At 35.8% G+C, this 19,545-nt stretch overlaps 1 protein-coding gene across 6 annotated transcripts in view; it reads right to left on the bottom strand.

Annotated features, from left to right (window-relative positions):
• inpp4aa (inositol polyphosphate-4-phosphatase type I Aa) overlaps nucleotides 1–15,815 on the bottom strand; it is a 149,911-nt gene extending 134,096 nt beyond the window's left edge. For all 6 annotated transcript variants that reach the window (XR_015498949.1, XR_015498948.1, XM_087267027.1 and 3 more), the window contains 1 exon segment: nucleotides 15,701–15,815. The gene's annotated coding sequence lies outside the window, so the exon portion shown is untranslated.
• Nucleotides 15,816–19,545: the final 3,730 nt, after the last annotated feature.

Genomic DNA, 19,545 nt, shown 5'->3' with positions numbered 1-19,545 from the left:
TCAATTCAGCGCCGTTTCCTCCATTCAATCATTGTTGGAATAACTAAAGTGCCAAATAAGTTGGAAAATTCTGGAATGCCTTGATCCTATACATTTCACACTGGCTAATTTTCCACCTGAACAGTAGATTTTGATTGAGCAGCTTGTAGATCTGTGCAGTTCATGTCATGTTTTAGAGGGTTCTGCTCGATTTGGTGAACTAATTCATCAAGTTCTCTAAAAGGAACTCATTCAAAATAATGATTTGTTCACAAACAAGTCGTCACTCTGGATCATATGCCTGAGGCAGTGGATTATAATATAATATATTGTTTGACTATAGGGTAGGGTTGTATACCATCCTTACTGAAGTATTCCACTGTACTGCACAAGTAGGTACTCTTTACTTTTAAGGACTGACTGAGACAAATACAAGAAACTTTAATCATTCTTTACTGTGTACGCGCACATGCACACACACATACACATATCCTCTACAAACACAACATTTTACTGTTATTCTAAGCTCAAGTAACGTAGACTAACCATGTTCCTTTTTGCTATTTAGTGCACTCAAACGACCACTCCTCCATCATTGAAAGCCAGATAAGCATGCTTGTGTGTTCATTCTCTGGGGGAATACCTATTGCACAATCCAAATCTTGATTGATGTCTTTTGGAACAGTAGTTTTTGAGAAAAGATGGGATAAGTACCACCTTCGCATGTGTACAGAAGATGATAGGTATTAACGGTGTTCCGTACACGACTAAAATAGTGTTCCGTACAGGGCACATAACTTTAATTTACTGGCAAAAATGGGCATTGTTTGAAGTATTATTAAAATCTTTTTTCAGAATATACAATTAATGTGTTTAACTTGAAGTTAATGATATATTTAATAACTTTATTATAAAAGTTTGTAATGAAATAGCTTTAAAATCATTTACTTTTTATATCATGTTTATTTTATTACAGCATAGGCTTGTAACGGTATCAATTTTTTACAGTATGATAATCGTCTAAAACAATACCACGGTTTGACGGTTTCGCGGTATACGGTATGTTACAAATGTTACAAAATAATAGAACAGTGAAGCAAATTTGACTTTTTCCAAATAATATATTTTCAGTTACTATAAACAACACCACTTACAATGAACCAATAAAAAAATAAGAAAATAATAAATAATGTGTCAAAGTCCAAATAAAGTCCAAATAAACATGGTGCAAATCCTCAGTAAAAAAATAGATATAAATATTTAATATAGTATAAATAGTTACATAACGAAACTAGATTCAATATGGAACATCCTTAGGTTTTATGTGCCAGCATGGATATGGTTGTCTGTGGATATGGATTTGGATATGGTTGTCTGCAATGTCTTTTGAAAACAGCAAGAGCAGCAGTTCGTCTTTGCTGTGTCACTGTTTTGTCATGTTTTTGTGCTGCTGTGCATGCAAAAGTACTTAGTATAAGAATTATTTCATGCAAAACTTTTTTTTTGCGTTTTATTTAGCCGCGCAGAAATGTATGCCTATCTCTCATTCCGTGTTGTTCAAAAAGCTCATTGTTGGTCCACAAACAAAAGTGAAACCTATGCTTATTGGTTGTGATATAGCGAGTTTGAACCAATCTGGGCATGGAGGAGGGACATTGCATCAATGTATCATGTCTGGTTTGTCCGGAGACACAGTGACGAGCGTTTCTTTGTCAAATCAGCGTTGTCAAATTTTGATGATGTAACCGCACTGATTCCGGAGCCTCTGAAAGTCCGCAAATGTTATATGATACAGGAAAGCTGAGATTCTCTTCTTTATGCCAATCTTTGAATTTTATGAATCGGATCAGCGGATCAAAAGTTATTAAACATTTAAGAGCAATACTTATTTTTAGCCGCGGGCGGCTGTCTCGGTCTTTAAGGGTTAAAACCGTTGATATGCAATTGTTCATGGTATGATAATCGTGCACGTTCAAATCGTGGTAGACCGTCATACCGGTATATTGTTACAACCCTATTACAGCATGACAATTTAAAATATTAAAACATTAAATTCATGCAAATTAACGCTAACTTGACTGACCTGTATAAACATCATCACTGCAAAAGAAGGATCCAAACAGCGTTTACAGCCTGTCTCTCAGACTCTCTCTGGCGGAGAGCTGCGTCATGCGGTCATCACCCATAACTGACGTTTAAAAATCCCCATTTCAAAGCATTTATTCAACAAAAGATAAGTTATTTAACAATTTGAGATAACATAATGTTCACTTCGTAAAGACTGTAATACCGTGTGATGCATAAATTAAATGCAAAAGCATATTGTCGTAGCTTTAAATGTCTCCCCTCCCAGGCGACACTCGCACTTTAAGCTTGCCCACTGTCTATTTTCAAGCGCATTAGGTGGACGTAGCAAACTTACTGAATTTACTCGGAAACATATAGTAGGAAGGTCTCTGTTGTGGTTGGGGCTGAAAGAGTGAGAATTAAAGATTGCAAAAATATATAGCTTGCCTACGACCCATAAGTATTTATTCAGAGTTTAGCGTTAAAAGGTAATCTGTACGGAACATCGTTGTGTACGGAATATGGTTAGTCTACGTTACAAACATAAAAATAGAAACATTTCAGCAGTAAAAACATCATGTTGCGTACACTTGAACCTTTTAGCTTTATGAACAATACAGCACTGTACACAACTTATCAAGTCAACCACTGAAAACGTAACAGATGGGAACCTGTCTGGTAGGGCTGCACAAATAATCGAAAAAAGATCACGATCTGGATTCGACCCTACACACGATCTTAATTCAGCTTTCCTATGATTCAGCCCATTATATTTTCAAGGTCAGGAGAGAAGAGTAAAAGCCCGTCTGAGCAAAGTGCTAGCAGGCCTTGTTTGGTATCCTCTGGTTGGTGCGATGATGTGCGAACAAAATGGCGACGGTTGGCCACGTCTACTTCTAGCTTCTTTCGCGTTCATAGTACATCTATATCTTTTACAGTCTTAGGTAAACTCTAGGGGACCTGTAAAAATAGAGCGTTCCCTTAAATAAACAAAACCAAAAGACAAGGAGGAGGTAAAGTCTGAGTTTTCACTTTTTTTAATTAGTGGTATGATGGAATAGCTGTTCAAGTAAAGATTACAGATCTAAACATGTTTTATGTAAGGCTAGAGAGACGTTTAGGTAGACATAAGATTACTTGGGGTCTTTATTCATCCAATAATTTACATAAGAATTAAAAATCTTAATTTAAAAACCACCACCCTCATGTCGGTGTAAACATGCATGCTGCTGTTCTTTGCATGTGATACGAAAAGCAATATTTAGACGACTTGCTGTTTGCAATATGAAAAGGTTCATAGCAAAAAGTCAATATCCAAAAGCACAAAACCACATGAAATTAGTCTATGACTCATAAGTCTCCTGATTTATACTCTTGAAGTCTCCATATTTATATATTTTGAACAGACTAAAATATAAATCTGAAATTTAAACATAGAGCCCCAATCTTGTGTGTCACATTTACCGTCACTGCAAATGTCATGTGTTCTTGTGCTATAAACAAGCATGACAAGGCAGTCTAATTATGTGAAATAGAGTAAATAACAACAGTATTCATTTCATTTTGGGTGAACTATACCTTTAAGTCTTTGAATGGGTTCATTCACGCAAAAATAAAAAATAAATAAAGCAAACCCTCATTTAAAATATGCCAAAAATTAAATAAATGAATCAAAGAGCATGCTTATTTAATCTTTCTTTTGATTGGAATCGTATAATCAGTAATTACAGCAGACACGACGATAATGAACAGCCATTTCCTTTTAGTGATTAGTCATTGTCTGGGTGAGAACAGGATTATCCATGCTCCCCTTTCATCTCTAGACCTTCGTTTCTTCTGGCTGAGCGGGATTGGATCTAAAACCGAGAGGCCAATCTCTCATTTAAAAATATCTTGGCTCTGCCGTGACTGACAGACGAATGATGTGAAGATATCGTAAATAGTGTGAAAGGGCAAACTGAGTCCGACTTATAAAGAGACAAACACCAACACAGGCCCGACACACCAAAACATCAACGAACAACAGCCCAGGCTCATTGGAAATACATGTGCCAGGTAACATTTTTGCGAAACCTGAAATACGTTGCTCTGGGTACGTTTCGTCACAGATGACAAATCCACTAGAGGGCACTGTGTACATTTGAGGTAATGTTAGGGTACATTTTGTTGTATGTTTTAAATACACCTTCATAAAAACGTTCACGAGAAGGTGGGGCTTGTTGTACAGATCACCTAGCGAACCACTGACCTAAACCCTTTTCCAACCAATAGTGTTTTCAAAATCAAATGGAAGATAAAACTGCGCCACAACCATGTTAACCTTGATTTCACTTAATTTTGTCCTTGTAAAGCCCCATTCACACGGGGCTTCAGCAGCAATGCTTGACAGAGGCCGTGTCTGAAGTTGGGACTGACGCGATCATCATAGCAGCGTTAGCCAATGAAATTACTCCGCAATAGGCCACAGTCTGAGCGTATTTGCATACAGCAATCTAATTGGCTGACGCTTCCGTCACCGCTTGAAAAGTTGAGCAAGTCCCAACTTTTTCAGCGAGCAACACCTCTGAAGCGGCGCCGACGGATCCACAATGCAGTTCGGCAATGCCTGACGTCACCCATTTAAAGTGAATGGGAAGCGTTGACGCCCCGTGTGAATGGGGCGTAACAATTACTCATGTGAAAAAAAAAAAGAAATCTGTTGGCTACCCTATAGCATTCACTTTACCAAAAAGACTGCAGTCAAATGTATGCTGAAGTACATTGTTGTGATATCGCAAAAATTGCAAGCAGAGGGTACGAATGGACTTAAAAATGTATCACAATATTTTTTGGTATTTAATGTGATAGCAATGCTAATGACAATATGATTCATAAGATTCAACTAAGAGACAAAATAGTCCTTAGAGAAAGTATTCATTTTCATATTTTTATATTTTACAAAAAAGAAATACAGCAGAGGTCTCCAACCCCGCTCCTGGATGTCTACCCTCCAGCAGAGCTCAACCATAACCAAACACACTGACGCGGCCAATCAAGCTTTTCAAACTCTAAAATTCACAAGCAGATGTGCTGAAGCAAATAACAAAATAATATTCCATCAAAATGAATAAACTTAGCAGGACAGTGCGTTCAAAACCACTGACACACAGTTGTCATCACACATTACACTCACTGGCCACTTTATTAGATACACCTGTCTAGCTGCTTGTTAGCACAAATTTCTAATCAGCCAATCACATGGCAGCAACGCAATACATTTAGGCATGTAGACATGGTCAAACCGATCAAAACAGAGTACCAGATCGCTGTAATAAATACTATTAAATTGTATGATTTTTTTCCTCGTTCTGTGAAATGAAACCACATCTGGTCAAAAAAAAAGTGATTTTGAACACTCGACTGATGATAAGAAGTGAATTTAAAGTATGTCAGCAAATTATAAACAATAATAAACCCAAAACTGTATTGCACACATGCTACTGTAATAGATCAATGCACAGACTTTTTATCAATACTATTATTATTACTACAATAACTCTAGTTTATATCGTATACAGAATTGTTTTCCATTGCAAAAGTTTGCGTGTTTAGTTGCACTGTGCGTGTTTAGCTGCACTGTGACTATTTTAAGCATGTGTGTGTTGTCAAACTGTTAAAGGTGTTTCTTGATTTGCCCGTGTTTTTCAGTTTACATGTCTTTTCTTTAGTTGAAGTGCATCGATGTCTGAATAACATGCTGTTTTGTGTGTTTTATGCATGATATGAAAAAATAACAATGAAGCACTTGTCATTGGCAGCAACGGTCTCGCCACTTGAATAACCATGAACTTTAAGTTCATAGACCATTGTAACACTAATCAGACAAAAAAACATGACTTGTTTTAGGCCTACAAAACATTCATTGTCTATGTAAAGGTTGCATCTCTTGAATAGAGTTGGACAGAAGTACACTTTAAGCCCAATGTCTGATTGGTTTATAAAAAGCCACATGTTTTTGGTAAAACAAACAAAATTCTAGGATTTATCTTTTTTTTAATTGTTATTTTTATTTTATTTCCAGCACTCTACTACCAAAACAATTCCACTTAATTAAACAGAATTTATCATTAGGACAAATATTAATAAGAAAAGGCCATTCATAAACAACACAAGTAATAAGTAGGCCCACACTGCAGCTTTCTGCAGATTTATAGCCCATCATTAATTTCGTTTATTTACTTGAGTAAATGTGTGTAAATCTTTATTTATTCAGTTTTAAATTAATTACAGTAATATTATTGACTAATGTGAAAATGTTCATCTTATTTATGTACATATTAATAGTAATATTTTCTGTCTTTTAGTACTGTATGTGTATATATATATATATATATATATATATATATATATATATATATATATATATATATATATATATATATATATATATATATATATATATATATGTGTGTGTGTGTGTGTGTGTGTGTGTGTGTGTGTGTGTGTGTGTGTGTGTGTATATATAGGATTTGCATTTTAAACATTGATTCACATATTAGGGTTTTAGCCCAAAAATAATACCCAAAATAATTCCACCGAAATCTGCAGATTTTTACCAAAATTCTTCGCAGAAATAGCAAAAAACGTCCGCAGATTCCGTCTGGCCCTAGTGATGACATGGTTTACGCTACAATCATTCTGCCATAATGGGGCGCCACACCAAAATACATTCCGCCACAGCTGAATTACAGCTTCTCATTCAAAACATTCAGTCATTGTTGTTGTTGTTTTTTTTAATAGCGGGTTATAATAGGGTAAATGCCGAGCTAGTGTTGTTCCCATACTGATAAACTTCCAGTGACCTGTTATTGGGATTTTTTTTCTATTTTATACGGCTCCATTTACAGCATTGATGTTGTAATGCAATTAAAATACATTAAGTTAAATAAACTTTGGCATTCATTTAGTTGTTCAAGCGTAAAACGAGACAAAAGGCCTTTTACTCGCACTCGCCTGTCAGAATCGCCAGGTTAGCACTGAAGATCCATTGAATATACATGGGTAAAATAAATGCTCATTTAATAAAGACATGGCGGGGAAAAATGTATTTTAAAGCAGTGCTTCTTGTACAATCTGAGACCCATTTTACATCGGATATCACTCAGCCAGTGGAGATCGCTGATTTTTAAAGAAAACTGACCTTAAATGCGGCAATTTTTGCATTGGCATACAATTCACCGGAAGCGCTGAATCCGTTACTGGCAAATAAAAAGTCCTATTAGCATGCTTAGGCATATACCATATCGCACCAAAACACATTAAAAGGTAAGTAAATTATAACAGCGTAAACATTTCTGTAATCGTAGTAGAGCTGTGTTGTTTGTTTAACCCTTTAAGGTGACATGCTGACTGACTGACTGACAGTTGCATGAGGCCAGCAAACACGACGTCGCTTTCAGTTAAGAAGAAAACAGTTTCCCTAATTATACTTTTTTTTATAGATGAAGGTCTGTGGTTCTGCATACAATGACGTTATCTTGCTGTAGTAGTTTAGTGCCGTTTCACTTTACTTCAGGACGCATTATTGTCGCTCTGTAGGTCTATTGGAGAAATTCATAAATATTCCTTGCAAAAATGTTGGAGACATACTCATTACATAAATGCAGTAAATCACACGTCAGCAGCGTTTATTTGAGAGTGCACAAGAAGATCTGCGCTTGAGCAGCGTATATTTGAGGGCGTGCAAGAGGTTTTGTGCACGAGCAGAGAAAATCGGCGCGCAAGCATAGAGATTCGCATCCTCGTATTACATAAGTGTGTACTATATAATAATAGGTAGTTGGTAGATTTGTGTAAAAGACCTGCCGTCACAGCTGGAAAAAAATCCTAGAGGAAACACTGAGTAAGAACATTACATTCAGTTGTATTTTGTTGTGTAACTATTTGTAAATAGGGACTGAGAAATCAAGTCTTTGCATTAGCATTGATAGCCCAGATCTCTCACTGGAATGTTTTTGAGAATCTTCCAGAAGCTGATTGAAATATTAAAGCACACTGAACATTTTATACACATAAAAACAACAAAACAAACCTATGAAGAGCAACTTATAGAGAAAGTATTGATGAGGGTGCAAAAATGCCCTTGTTTTTATTACAAAGAAAATAAAGTGACATACAGGAGGAGATGACAAGACTTACACACCTTCCAGCTGATAATGAAGAGTTAACTTCATGCTGTTAGCGATCACAATTTCAGCAGTCAGTTATGTTACAAACACATAACTGAGCTCTGGCACTCTGTAGGGCTTTGAACTCAACACCAGGCTATCGTTGTTTAAAACCTCATTTTAATCCTGGATAAATGAATGTTTTACACTTGTGATTTAGAAGCAGGGTAAGCTAAGCTTTTGTGTTGATAACCAACATGTGCGGTGTGAAATGATGCAGTGTTATAGTATTATGGTTTTATGCTTGGCAACAGTCAGCCAATCACGTGCCTCAAATTCACATGCTTTGCTTTGCGTGTTGTATAAAAGAGTAGCATTAGCTTTTGAGTACAGTCAAATGTGACTTGTTTTGATTATACACTTAGCTGCCACTTTATTAGGTACACCTGACTAGTATCAGGTTGAACCCCCTTTTGTCTTGAGAGCGGCCTTAATCCTTAGTGCCATAGATTTAACAAGCCAGAGATTTTGGTTCATATTGACAAGAAAGCATCACGCAGTTACTGCAGATTTGTCGGCTGCACATTAGGGCTGGGCCATATGGGCAAAATTACATATCCGGGTATTTTTAGGAGGAATAACGGTATATGATTTCTATCAAGTATTTTCCCATAAATGGTTAATTGAGAGTAGGGTTGTAACGGTATGAATATTTTTACGGTATGATAATCGTCTAAAACAATACCACGGTTTGACGGTTTCGCGGTATACGGTATTAAATAGTAATTCTCATAGCAAAGACCCTGAAAAGAATAAGAACACGTTTTCTGACTGAACAAAGGTTTTATTTCAACAAACTTTTGAAAGAACCATTTTAATAGAACTATAGAAGTCTTTTATAAAAATAAACTGAAAAATCTCCCATTTTAATAAATTAAATTAGAAGGAATAAACAAGCAAGGTCTTTTAAGATTAGACAAAAATAAACTTAAACTGTCCTTCCTTATAAGCAGGATAAATGGGAGACCAAAAGTGCAATACCAAGTTTATGGCTGTAAACATGTATTTAAAGCGTTGTTTTTTTCAGTCTAGGTTGTGATGAAGAAATGTAAGCATGTTGAGATTTTCAGGACTTAATCTTGACCGCTGAGGTGAGAGAATGTGTCCACTTGTACAATGAACAAATAAAAAAATAATAAATAATGTGTCAAAGTCCAAATAAACATGGTGCAAATCCTCAGTAAAAAAATAGATATAAATATTTACTATACTATAAATAGTTACATAACGAAACTAGATTCAATATGGAACATCCTTAGGTTTTATGTGCCAGCATGGATATGGTTGTCTGTGGATATGGATTTGGATGTGGTTGTATGCAATGCAGACAAACAGCTGCACCTTCATTTGTGTCTTTTGAAAACAGCAAGAGCAGCAGTTCGTCTTTGCTGTGTCACTGTTTTGTCATGTTTCTGTGCTGCTGTGCATGCAAAAGTACTTAGTATGAGAATTATTTCATGCAAAACTTTTTTTTTTTGCGTTTTATTTAGCCGCGCAGAAATGTATGCCTATCTCTCATTCCGTGTTGTTCAAAAAGCTCAGTGTTGGTCCACAAACAAAAGTGAAACCTATGCTTATTGGTTGTGATATAGCGAGTTTGAACCAATCTGGGCATGGAGGAGGGATAATGCATCAATGTATCATGTCTGGTTTGTCCGGAGACACAGTGACGAGTGTTTCTTTGTCAAATCAGCGTTGTCAAATTTTGATGACGTAACCGCACTGATTCCGGAGCCTCTGAAAGTCTGTTATGTGATACAGCACTGGAAAGCTGAGATTCTCTTCTTTATGCCAATCTTTGAATTGTATGAATCAGATCAGCGGATCAAAAGTTATTAAACATTTAAGAGCAATACTTATTTTTAGCCGCGGGCAGCTGTCTCGGTCTTTAAGGGTTAAAACCGTTGATATGCAATTGTTCATGGTATGATAATCGTGCACGTTCAAATCGTGGTAAACCGTCATACCGGTATATTGTTACAACCCTAATTGAGAGTTAAAGCCTTTATTAAAATGGTATTAACATTTTTTGAGCAAAATATAATTCAAACCCTGTTTCCCTCTCTGTTTACAAATAAACAGCTGCACAAAAAATAACAGCTACACAAAACCTTTGATAAATAAATTACAGTACAGGTTTTTCTCCTGCTTACAACTTTTGCACAACATTTCAAATTATAAACAAAATCTTTGACAAATAAATACAGTACAGGGTTTTTATCCCTATACTCAGCCCTACTGTGCTGTTTGGTAAATAATAAAGTAAACAGAGCCATAGGAAACAGCCACATTGTCAGAGCAAAAAAGCAACACTAGTAACACAACAAAAAATATTGTAGGATAGAAAAGAACCACATCGAATGTAAATATGAAACACACAGTATTTTATGTCAGGGGTTCCCAAACTTTTCAGCCCGCGACCCCCAAAATAACAATGCCAGTGACTCGCGACCCCCAATATCCTCTGACGTGGTTATAAATTCAGAAACCTTGCATGCAATGACGCAGACACACCAATTAAATTTGTGTCAGTGCTTAAAATGTACCAGAAAGTATAACCTGATGTTATAAAATCAAAATGCATCTGACGCTATTGCTGCCTTTAATATAATGTAATTACCCCAGGGGTCGCAATCCAATAGAACTAGTAACTATAAGCTACTATAGTAACTATATAGTATATAGTAACTATAAACGACTATTTTTATTTTCAGTATAGTTATGGATAAAATATGTTAATTCTTATGGTTTAAAAAAAATAAATCGATTTTTGGAACTCACCAGGCGACCCCCCTTCATTGCCCCCCTTTTTGTCGGGACCCTCGGGGGGTCCCGACCCCCACTTTGAGAACCACTGTTTTATGTCACAATTGCAGTGTTTTTTACAAGTAATACCACAGTTGTGTGATTTACAAACAACAATTAAATCAGCTGTGTATGTTTATAGTTACACATTTACATGTATGTATTGTCAGTGGTGTAAAGTACTTAAGTAAATGGATTTCATTACTTTAATTAAGTATTTTTTTTGGCTACTTTGTACTTGTACTGAGTATTAAAAATATATGCAACTTTTACTCTCTACTACATTTTTGATTGAATATTTGTACTCTTTACTCCGCTACATTTGAACGGACGCTTAAAGTTACTCGTTACATTGTCATTGTGCGTGACAAGTCGGCACTGATGACCATTCATGGCCTTATCTGAAAGAAATGTTTACATTTGCCGATATGCAGAATGACTCTTACAGGACGCAGTGTCTACTTTGCTTGCCACGAAAATAAGTGCTTTTAAGAATTTATCGTAAAATTTGAGAAAACACATTGAAGTCTATAAGAGGAGTCTATTTAATGTTAATTTGTTGTGAATTAAGTGAATTTAATACAGTTACTGTTATGGCAAAAAGCACTGTGACATGACATGACTATGTTTTAGCTTAACTTTTTTGTGCAACGTGAACAAATGTTTTACTGATATTATACATTTTGCATCAGGTGCATTTAGCTATGAGTTCTTCTTCTTCTTCTTGTGTTTTATGGCGGTTGGCAACCAGCTTTTGGTGCATTACCGCCACCATCTGGATTGGAGTGTGGATCCGGAGTTAACTAAACCATGTTTTATAGTTAAACAAAGCCCCACCAAAAAAAAAAAACACTAAAAAAAATTACCCCTAAAAAATTTTTTAATAATAATAATTTCTTTTTTTCTATACATATTAATAAATTACTAAATAAATCCCAACTTACTAATGTCCCAAACTTTGATATTTCTTTCTCTATAATACCTCTATATGATATAGATAACTATTCATCTAAATACTAAATTCTATTAATCAACCCTGTGTCTTTCAAATAGTTATAAACATATCTAAAACATACATCACCCGTGCTCAACTTTAGTATGTTCTTTATGTTAGGTTCCAGTTGTTTTTCCTGTAACTGTGTGAATAATATATTTCTTTCTGTCTGATATATTGGGCAGTGCATTAATACATGTTCTACAGTTTCCTGGTTGTTACATTCACACATCCCATCTGCATGTTTGTTGATCATATGTAGTGTGCTATTGAGTGATGTGTGATTAAATCTCATTCTTGAGAACTTGTCTTCTTCCTTTTTGGTTTTCCTTGTTTCTAGCTATGAGTTTGTGATGTATTTAATTTATATTTAGTTTACTAAGTTGAAAAATAACACTGATCCTCTTTGTTTAATATTAATACAGAGAAAACATCCTAATCAATTGAAAAACTCCTCAAAATAAAAGTATTGCCCCCCTTTGAAACAATGAGGTGAATCACATGAAAGTCAGCTCTGTATTTTTGTAAAACTACGTTTTTTACTACTTTTTTTTCTAATTGTTTGTGCCATTTTGAACATTTGAGTTTGAGACTTTTTGTTCTATTTTTTTAAATCTATTTCGTTCTGCCATTTTGAAACATTGAGGTTTTTTTTTATTTCTATATTAGGAAATAAAACCTTTCTTGGTGTTCTTTGAGCCTACATTCAGTATGAGTAAAATACTTAAGTTCTTTTAAAATTGGATACTTTAATACTTTTACTCAAGTCTTATTGGAATTGGTGACTTGTAACTTGTAACGGAGTCATTTTTACAGTAAGGTATCTGTACTTTTACTCAAGTATGGTTTTCAGGTACTCTTTACACCTCTGTGTATTGTGCACAATTATTAAACAGCGCCCATATCCAAGATATCTAAAGATAAGTCTTTCACTCGTGGAAAAAATCCTACACTTTGTCTTTTGTTTTGACTAAACTGGTTTTACTGATATCAAATAAGGAGATGAAAAAGAATAGAGTATAAATATGAGAAGTAACGAAAGTGTTTCAGAGTACTGTGATGAAATGTTGGTTAAGCATTCTAAACAGTCATTATAACAGAGCAGAATGCAGAGCTAAATGTGTTATAACGTTAATGTAAAAAAAGAGGCCGTCGTGTAATAAATACTGAACTAATCAGTGAATATGAGGTGGTTTCACTTTCGAAATGTGCTATAAATTCCTCCCATGTTGGTGTTTTTAATTCTTTTATACACATTCAGGTGCTGAATTCAGACCTCTACGTTCGTTTTTTATGTCAATTGCGGAAGAAATGATCAGTAAAAGGTTTCTGACAGCTTCAGGCACCGTGTGATGTGTGTGCACGTGAGTTAAATAGATTTCTCACCACACCGGCACTGAGTGTTCCTCCATGTCGCGTCAGTGATGGGTCGTTCTTGAACGATTCTTTCATTTTGAACAAATCTCTTGTTTGACTCATGGAGTGAATCATTCATTTGCGCATGCGCATCTTTGTGCAAGCGGAGCTCGCGTGCTGTTGCCTTGGAGTGGTTTGTTTGTGTGGCCTCAAACCATATTGATATGAACGAACTAGAACTCGATATATCGCCCAGCCCTAATGCACATCCACGATGCGAATCTCCTGTTCCACCACATCGCAAAAGTGATATATTGGATTGAGATCTGGTGACTGTGGAGGCCATTTGAGTACAGTGAACTCATTGTCATGTTCAAGAAATCAGTCTGATTCTTTCTGATTCGTGCTTTATGACTTGGCATGTTATCCTGCTGGAAATAGCCATCAAAAGAAGGCTACACTGTGGTCATGAAGAGGTGGACATGGTCTGCAACAATACTCATGTAGGCTGTGGCGTTGACACGATGCTCAATTAGTACTAATGGCCCAAAGTGCCAAGAAAATATTCCCCACACCATTACACCACCACCACCAGACTGAATCATTGATAGAAGGCCAAATCCATCCTTTATGTTCTTGACGCCAAATTCTGACCCTACCATCTGAATATCACAGCAGAAATCGAGACTCATCAGACCAGGCAACGTTTTTTCAGTCTTCTATTGTCCAATTTTGGCGAGCCTGTGTGTATTGTGGCCTCAGTTTTCTGTTCTAAGCTGACAGGAGTGCCACCTGGTGTGGTCTTCTGCTGCTGTAGCCCATCCGCCTCAAGGTTTGACGTGTTGCATGTTCAGAGGTGCTCTGCTGCATACCTCGGTTGTGACGAGTGGTTATTTGAGTACTGTCAGCTCAAACCAGTCTGGCTATTCTCCTCCCACAGAACTGCCACTCACTGGATATTTTCTCTTTTTCAGACCATTCTCTATAAACCCTAGAGATGGTTGTGCATGAAAATCCCAGATCAGCAGTTTCTGAAATACTAGAACCAGCCCGTTTGGCACCGATAACCATGCCACGATCAAAGTCACTTAAATCACCTTTCTTCCCCATTCTGATGCTCAGTTTGAATTGCAGCAGATGGTCTTCTTGACCGTGTCTACATGCCTAAATGTATTGCATTGCTGCTATGTGATTGGCTGACTAAAAGTTTGTGTTAACAAGCGGTTGGACAGGTGTATCATATAAAGTGGCCGTTGAGTGTACATAGTACACTAAAATAATGCATTTAAGGATGTTTATCTAAAATGTAGGAATGTACAGTTTGAAATAGAAACATATTAATGGTCAGGTTTAATTGTTATCCCTCAGTTAATTATGAGTGTGTGTGAAGGATTAAGGGCAAAGAGATAAAATCTTATCATATTTCATCATAACATGAAACAAATCAAAAACAAATGGCATTTCAAAACACGTTTAAAACTTTCATTCATCTCATTTATTTGTTTCTTTAACAAAACAGCGCTGATTACAAAACTCTAGTATGGTCCAGGTAGTGAGTAAGATGGGATTATTACGTTTTTAATTGTCTTGTTTGTTGTTAAGAACTATTTTTCAACGAGTCGACATAAACGAGTCATTCGCGGTCGTACAACACCACCGCATTCACTTGAAAGAATCGGTTCTTAAGAGTCATTCATTCGGTAATGTTCGCTGTTTTGTTTTGTAGATTCAATAACGATTGCGGTGCCTCTGAATGAGTATTGTAAACGTTGCCTGTTTGCTTTAGTACAGATTTCCGTATGCAATGTCAGAATAAACAAACAGTCGAAAACCTTCAACGAAACCCAACGTCAAGAAAATAACACGATTCTGGCATTTTGTGGAACAGAAACTGAATCTGTTTCCATGCCTAACGTTGGTAATAATGTAAACAAAGATTCTGTTCATCACCCAAGAACATCATCTGAGCAGCTTGACAGCATAGCAGTTCAGCTACTGCAGCATCAAAAGCTGACAACATCTCGACTCCTGTATTTTAATAATGCACCCATGACGGAATATAAAGCGTGATGACGACTGAATGCACGATTGCTTCCTCTATTATGTCTCATAATAACTCAAAACACCGAATTATCAAGAAGCTAACGATCATTCACACACATTTCCTCACTCCGTATCGTGCATTTCTAACCTTAGAGAACATGCATTTCCTTATTGCCTCCAAAGCGTTCACATTTTATACCACCTCATGCAAACATGACCCGCTTTAATAATGACATAAGGAATCACTTACGTTTCAGTCACCATCAAGCTCCATGATGTAAGACAATTTGCAGGTCGGTGTTTTGATACGCGTCTGTCTCCGCTATTCTTTTGACTTGCGCTGCATTCTGGACTCGCCCTGATGTGGCGTCACCGCGCATTACGTCAGAGTTGTTTCTCTAAAAGCCACGCCTCCTCCTTCCACAGACAACGTCAGCCAGAGATTATCATAGTATATATCTATGAGAGATTATGTATGATTTGAGAAGCTGTGTTTTATACTGTTATTCATTGGGCTGGATGTGTTAAATACCTCTGATGGAATTGTTTTGGGTTGTTAATGTATAGTAGACGAGCTCGTGACAGGTGCAGAGAGGTGAGTTTGCGGCGGAAGATCTTGACTCCCATCTAGTGGTTAACATATAACAGTGGTCATAAACATATATTAGACAGACAGACAGACAGACAGACAGACAGACAGACAGACAGACAGACAGACAGACAGACAGATAGATAGATAGATAGATAGATAGATAGATAGATAGATAGATAGATAGATAGATAGATAGATAGATAGATAGATAGATGATAGATAGATAGATAGAATAATGTATATTATAGTGGTTCTCGATGATGATCTGCAGGTGGGAACAAAATTTGATAGAAAATGAGACAAATAACTGCAAAAAGGTCCACTTTTTCAGAAAAAATAAGAACCACCTCTTTCAATGAGCTGACTACAGGCCTGGATCATTTACAAATGAGCAAGACTGTTACTTACATGTCCTTTGCAGTTCTTAACTGTACATTAACATATTTATATCAGGATACATTCACTGGAGAGGTCGACACGGTGGCTCAGGGGTTAGCACTTTCGCCTCACAGCCAGAAGCTGTGGCTTAGTTCAGTGGTTCTCAAAGTGGGGGTCGGGACCCCCCAAGGGGTCGCGAGACAATGAAGGGGGGTCACCTGGTGATTTCCAAAAATCTATTTATTTATATTAAACCATAAGAATGACCATATTTTATCAATAAACTACTGAAGAGAAAAATTGTTGTTTATAGTTAATATATACTATAGTTACTACAGTAGCTTATAGTTACTAGTTCTATTGGATTGCGACCCCTGGGGTAATTACATAATTTTAAAGACACACCAATGGCGTCAGATGCAGCAGATTGATTTTATAACATCAGGTTAAACTTTGTGGCACATTTACAGCTCTGATTTACATTAAAAAAAGATTAAACTAAGAATAAACTTGGGTCTATTGGTGTGTGTGCGCTATTGCATGCAAGGTTTCTGTATATATAACCACCTCAGAGGATATTGGGGGTCGTGAGTCACTAGCATTGTTATTATGGGGGTCGCAAGCTAAAAAGTTTGGGAACCCCTGGCTTAGTTGACGTTTCTGTGTGGAGTTTCCTCTAGGTGCTCTGGTTTCCCCCACAGTAAGACATGCACTACAGGTGAATTGAATAAGCTAAATTGGCTGTAGTGTGTGTGTGTGTGTGTGTGTGTGAATGGGTAGCTGTTTCCCAGTACTGGGCTGCAGCTGGAAGGGCATCCCACATCCGCTCTGTAAAACGTATGCTGGATAAGTTGGAGGTTCATTCTGCTGTGGCGAACCCTGATGAATAAATGGACTAAGCCAAAAGCAAATGAATGAACATTTACTGGAGAAAATAAATATCTTTTTAGATCTCTATCATACACAATTCAAACATCAATACTTGCTAGCAAGAAAATGTCTCTTTTCTGTCTCTTGCTTTTATGGGCAATTTTTCAAATTCTTCGGCACTTTAACCTTGTGAAGTAAAATATATGATGGCAGTCAAACATTGCCTAAGATAATTTTTGTATCTACTTTAACCAATCTTTCCACAATGTATATAACAATTATACATTTGTCAATGAAATAAATTAGTTGTACGCTGAATTGTACACCTGTCACACTCTACAATTTAATAGTAATTTGGTTAAGGGTTTATTAGAAAATAAATCAACTCAATTTGTATATTAAATAGAGCATGAACTCATACATTGTGAATACACTTTTAATATGTGATGAGAACTTTTAAAATGTTTTTAAAAAATGTGTGTGGGGATGAAAATGATGAGGTGGAAATGACATTTCAACAGTTTACTGTGAAAAATAGCTTCACCAATTAGCTTTTTGAACTGAGCCTTTCATGTACACAAAACACTCTTATTTTCCTTCAGTTTGTTTGGTTTTTAAAAACATCTTTGAAGGTACGGCATGTTTGGAAGGGATGCAGAATAAATGTATTTCCTTATCAAGTGATATTTACCTTGATTTTTCTTCAAGTGTTGTTGATAAAAATTTGCATTCCTTCCATCTTGAACATTTCTCAGATGTCACTAGTCATTTTCATTGAAACCAGCTAATTAATCTTTCACACAAACTTTTTAAAGCGACATTACTGTGTTCTGGTGGAAATGACACTGATACTGTGTGACAGCTATATTTTGTATAAAAATAATATTGTTGATATTCTCATATTGATAACTCGAAAATATTTAAATTATTTCACTAGTGCTTAATTAAGATACATTAATAGATACCAGATAAATAATATTTCAAAATGTTATTGTTAAAGTTAAAAACGCAAGGCGAAAACAGCGATTTTGACACCTAAAATAAAAAAATATATATATTATAGAAAGCTGATAATTTTTTTTTGTAAGTTTTATTGTTAGTTTTACAAAAAAAAAGGAATATGATCGAAATTATTTTGGATATATGATCAATGGACTTAAAAGTGCCCGTAGTTGAAGAATAACCCTTATATTCGTTGCTCCAAGTAACTCTTAAACATAAACTGCCCAATGAAAATTGTGTGTGTGTGCGTGTGCGTGTGCATGTGCGTGTGTGTGTGTGTGTGTGTGTGTGTGTATGGGTGTATGAGAGTGTTTCCTTGTGCTTGGTTGTGGCTAGAAGGCCATCCGCTGCATAACACACATGTAATTGGAGGCTCATTCCACTGTGGTGACCCCTGAAAAATCAGAGACCAAGCCGAAGTGTATTGAGTGAGTATATACTATTTGAATAACAACAAATAGGCCTTTATATATATATATATATATATATATATATATATATATATATATATATATATATATATATATATATATATATATATATATATATATATCCAATGAATCGAAGAAACATTGACTTTCGTCGTTTCTTTGCCTACTTTCATTTAAAATTTGTGTTGGGTGTAATAGTACACCACCTTGTTTTCTAGGACTACACCACTGGATGACACATGTGTATTCCCAAGCTCAGAGCCCTCTCCCCAAAAGCACGCCAAATACTCATATTCTATTCAGTCAAATATCTGTGAAGCGTGAACTCGTGAAATTATATTAAAACATTACACACAGATGCACAATAAATAGCTTTTTATTAACATATTACTTTGTGTGATTACGTCATTGTGTAACTCAAAACTACATTTTTATGTTTAAAAAAATAATTTATGTTTTCTGAATCTGAAATTGATTGGCCATCTGAGCAAAAACATTACTTGAAAATATGTCCATTTAGATTTGTGTGAAAAGTAGACTTGACTATTTGTAAAAGTAATACAAACACTTCTTGAACAGAATTTTTTTATTTTTAAATATGACACTAATAATGAACAGCTACATTCTTTTAAACAATGACAGCTTGTGTACTTACTCTTTTTAACTTGTCACATTTGTGAAAGTGACAACAATTACAGCACTATTGGAATGTTTTGCTAACTAAATTACCAACAATTATACATGTTAACAAACAGCAGTACATTAACAGTTATGGAAAACATTTTGAGCTAGCAATTTACTGAGTGATACTTTTGAGTCACT

This window comes from Danio rerio, chromosome 9, assembly GCF_052040795.2.
Source record: "Danio rerio strain M-AB ecotype USA chromosome 9, GRCz13ab, whole genome shotgun sequence".
Lineage (NCBI taxonomy): Eukaryota > Metazoa > Chordata > Actinopteri > Cypriniformes > Danionidae > Danio > Danio rerio.
The sequence above is the reverse complement of the archived record's forward strand: the minus strand, read 5'-3'. Positions and strand labels throughout refer to the sequence as shown.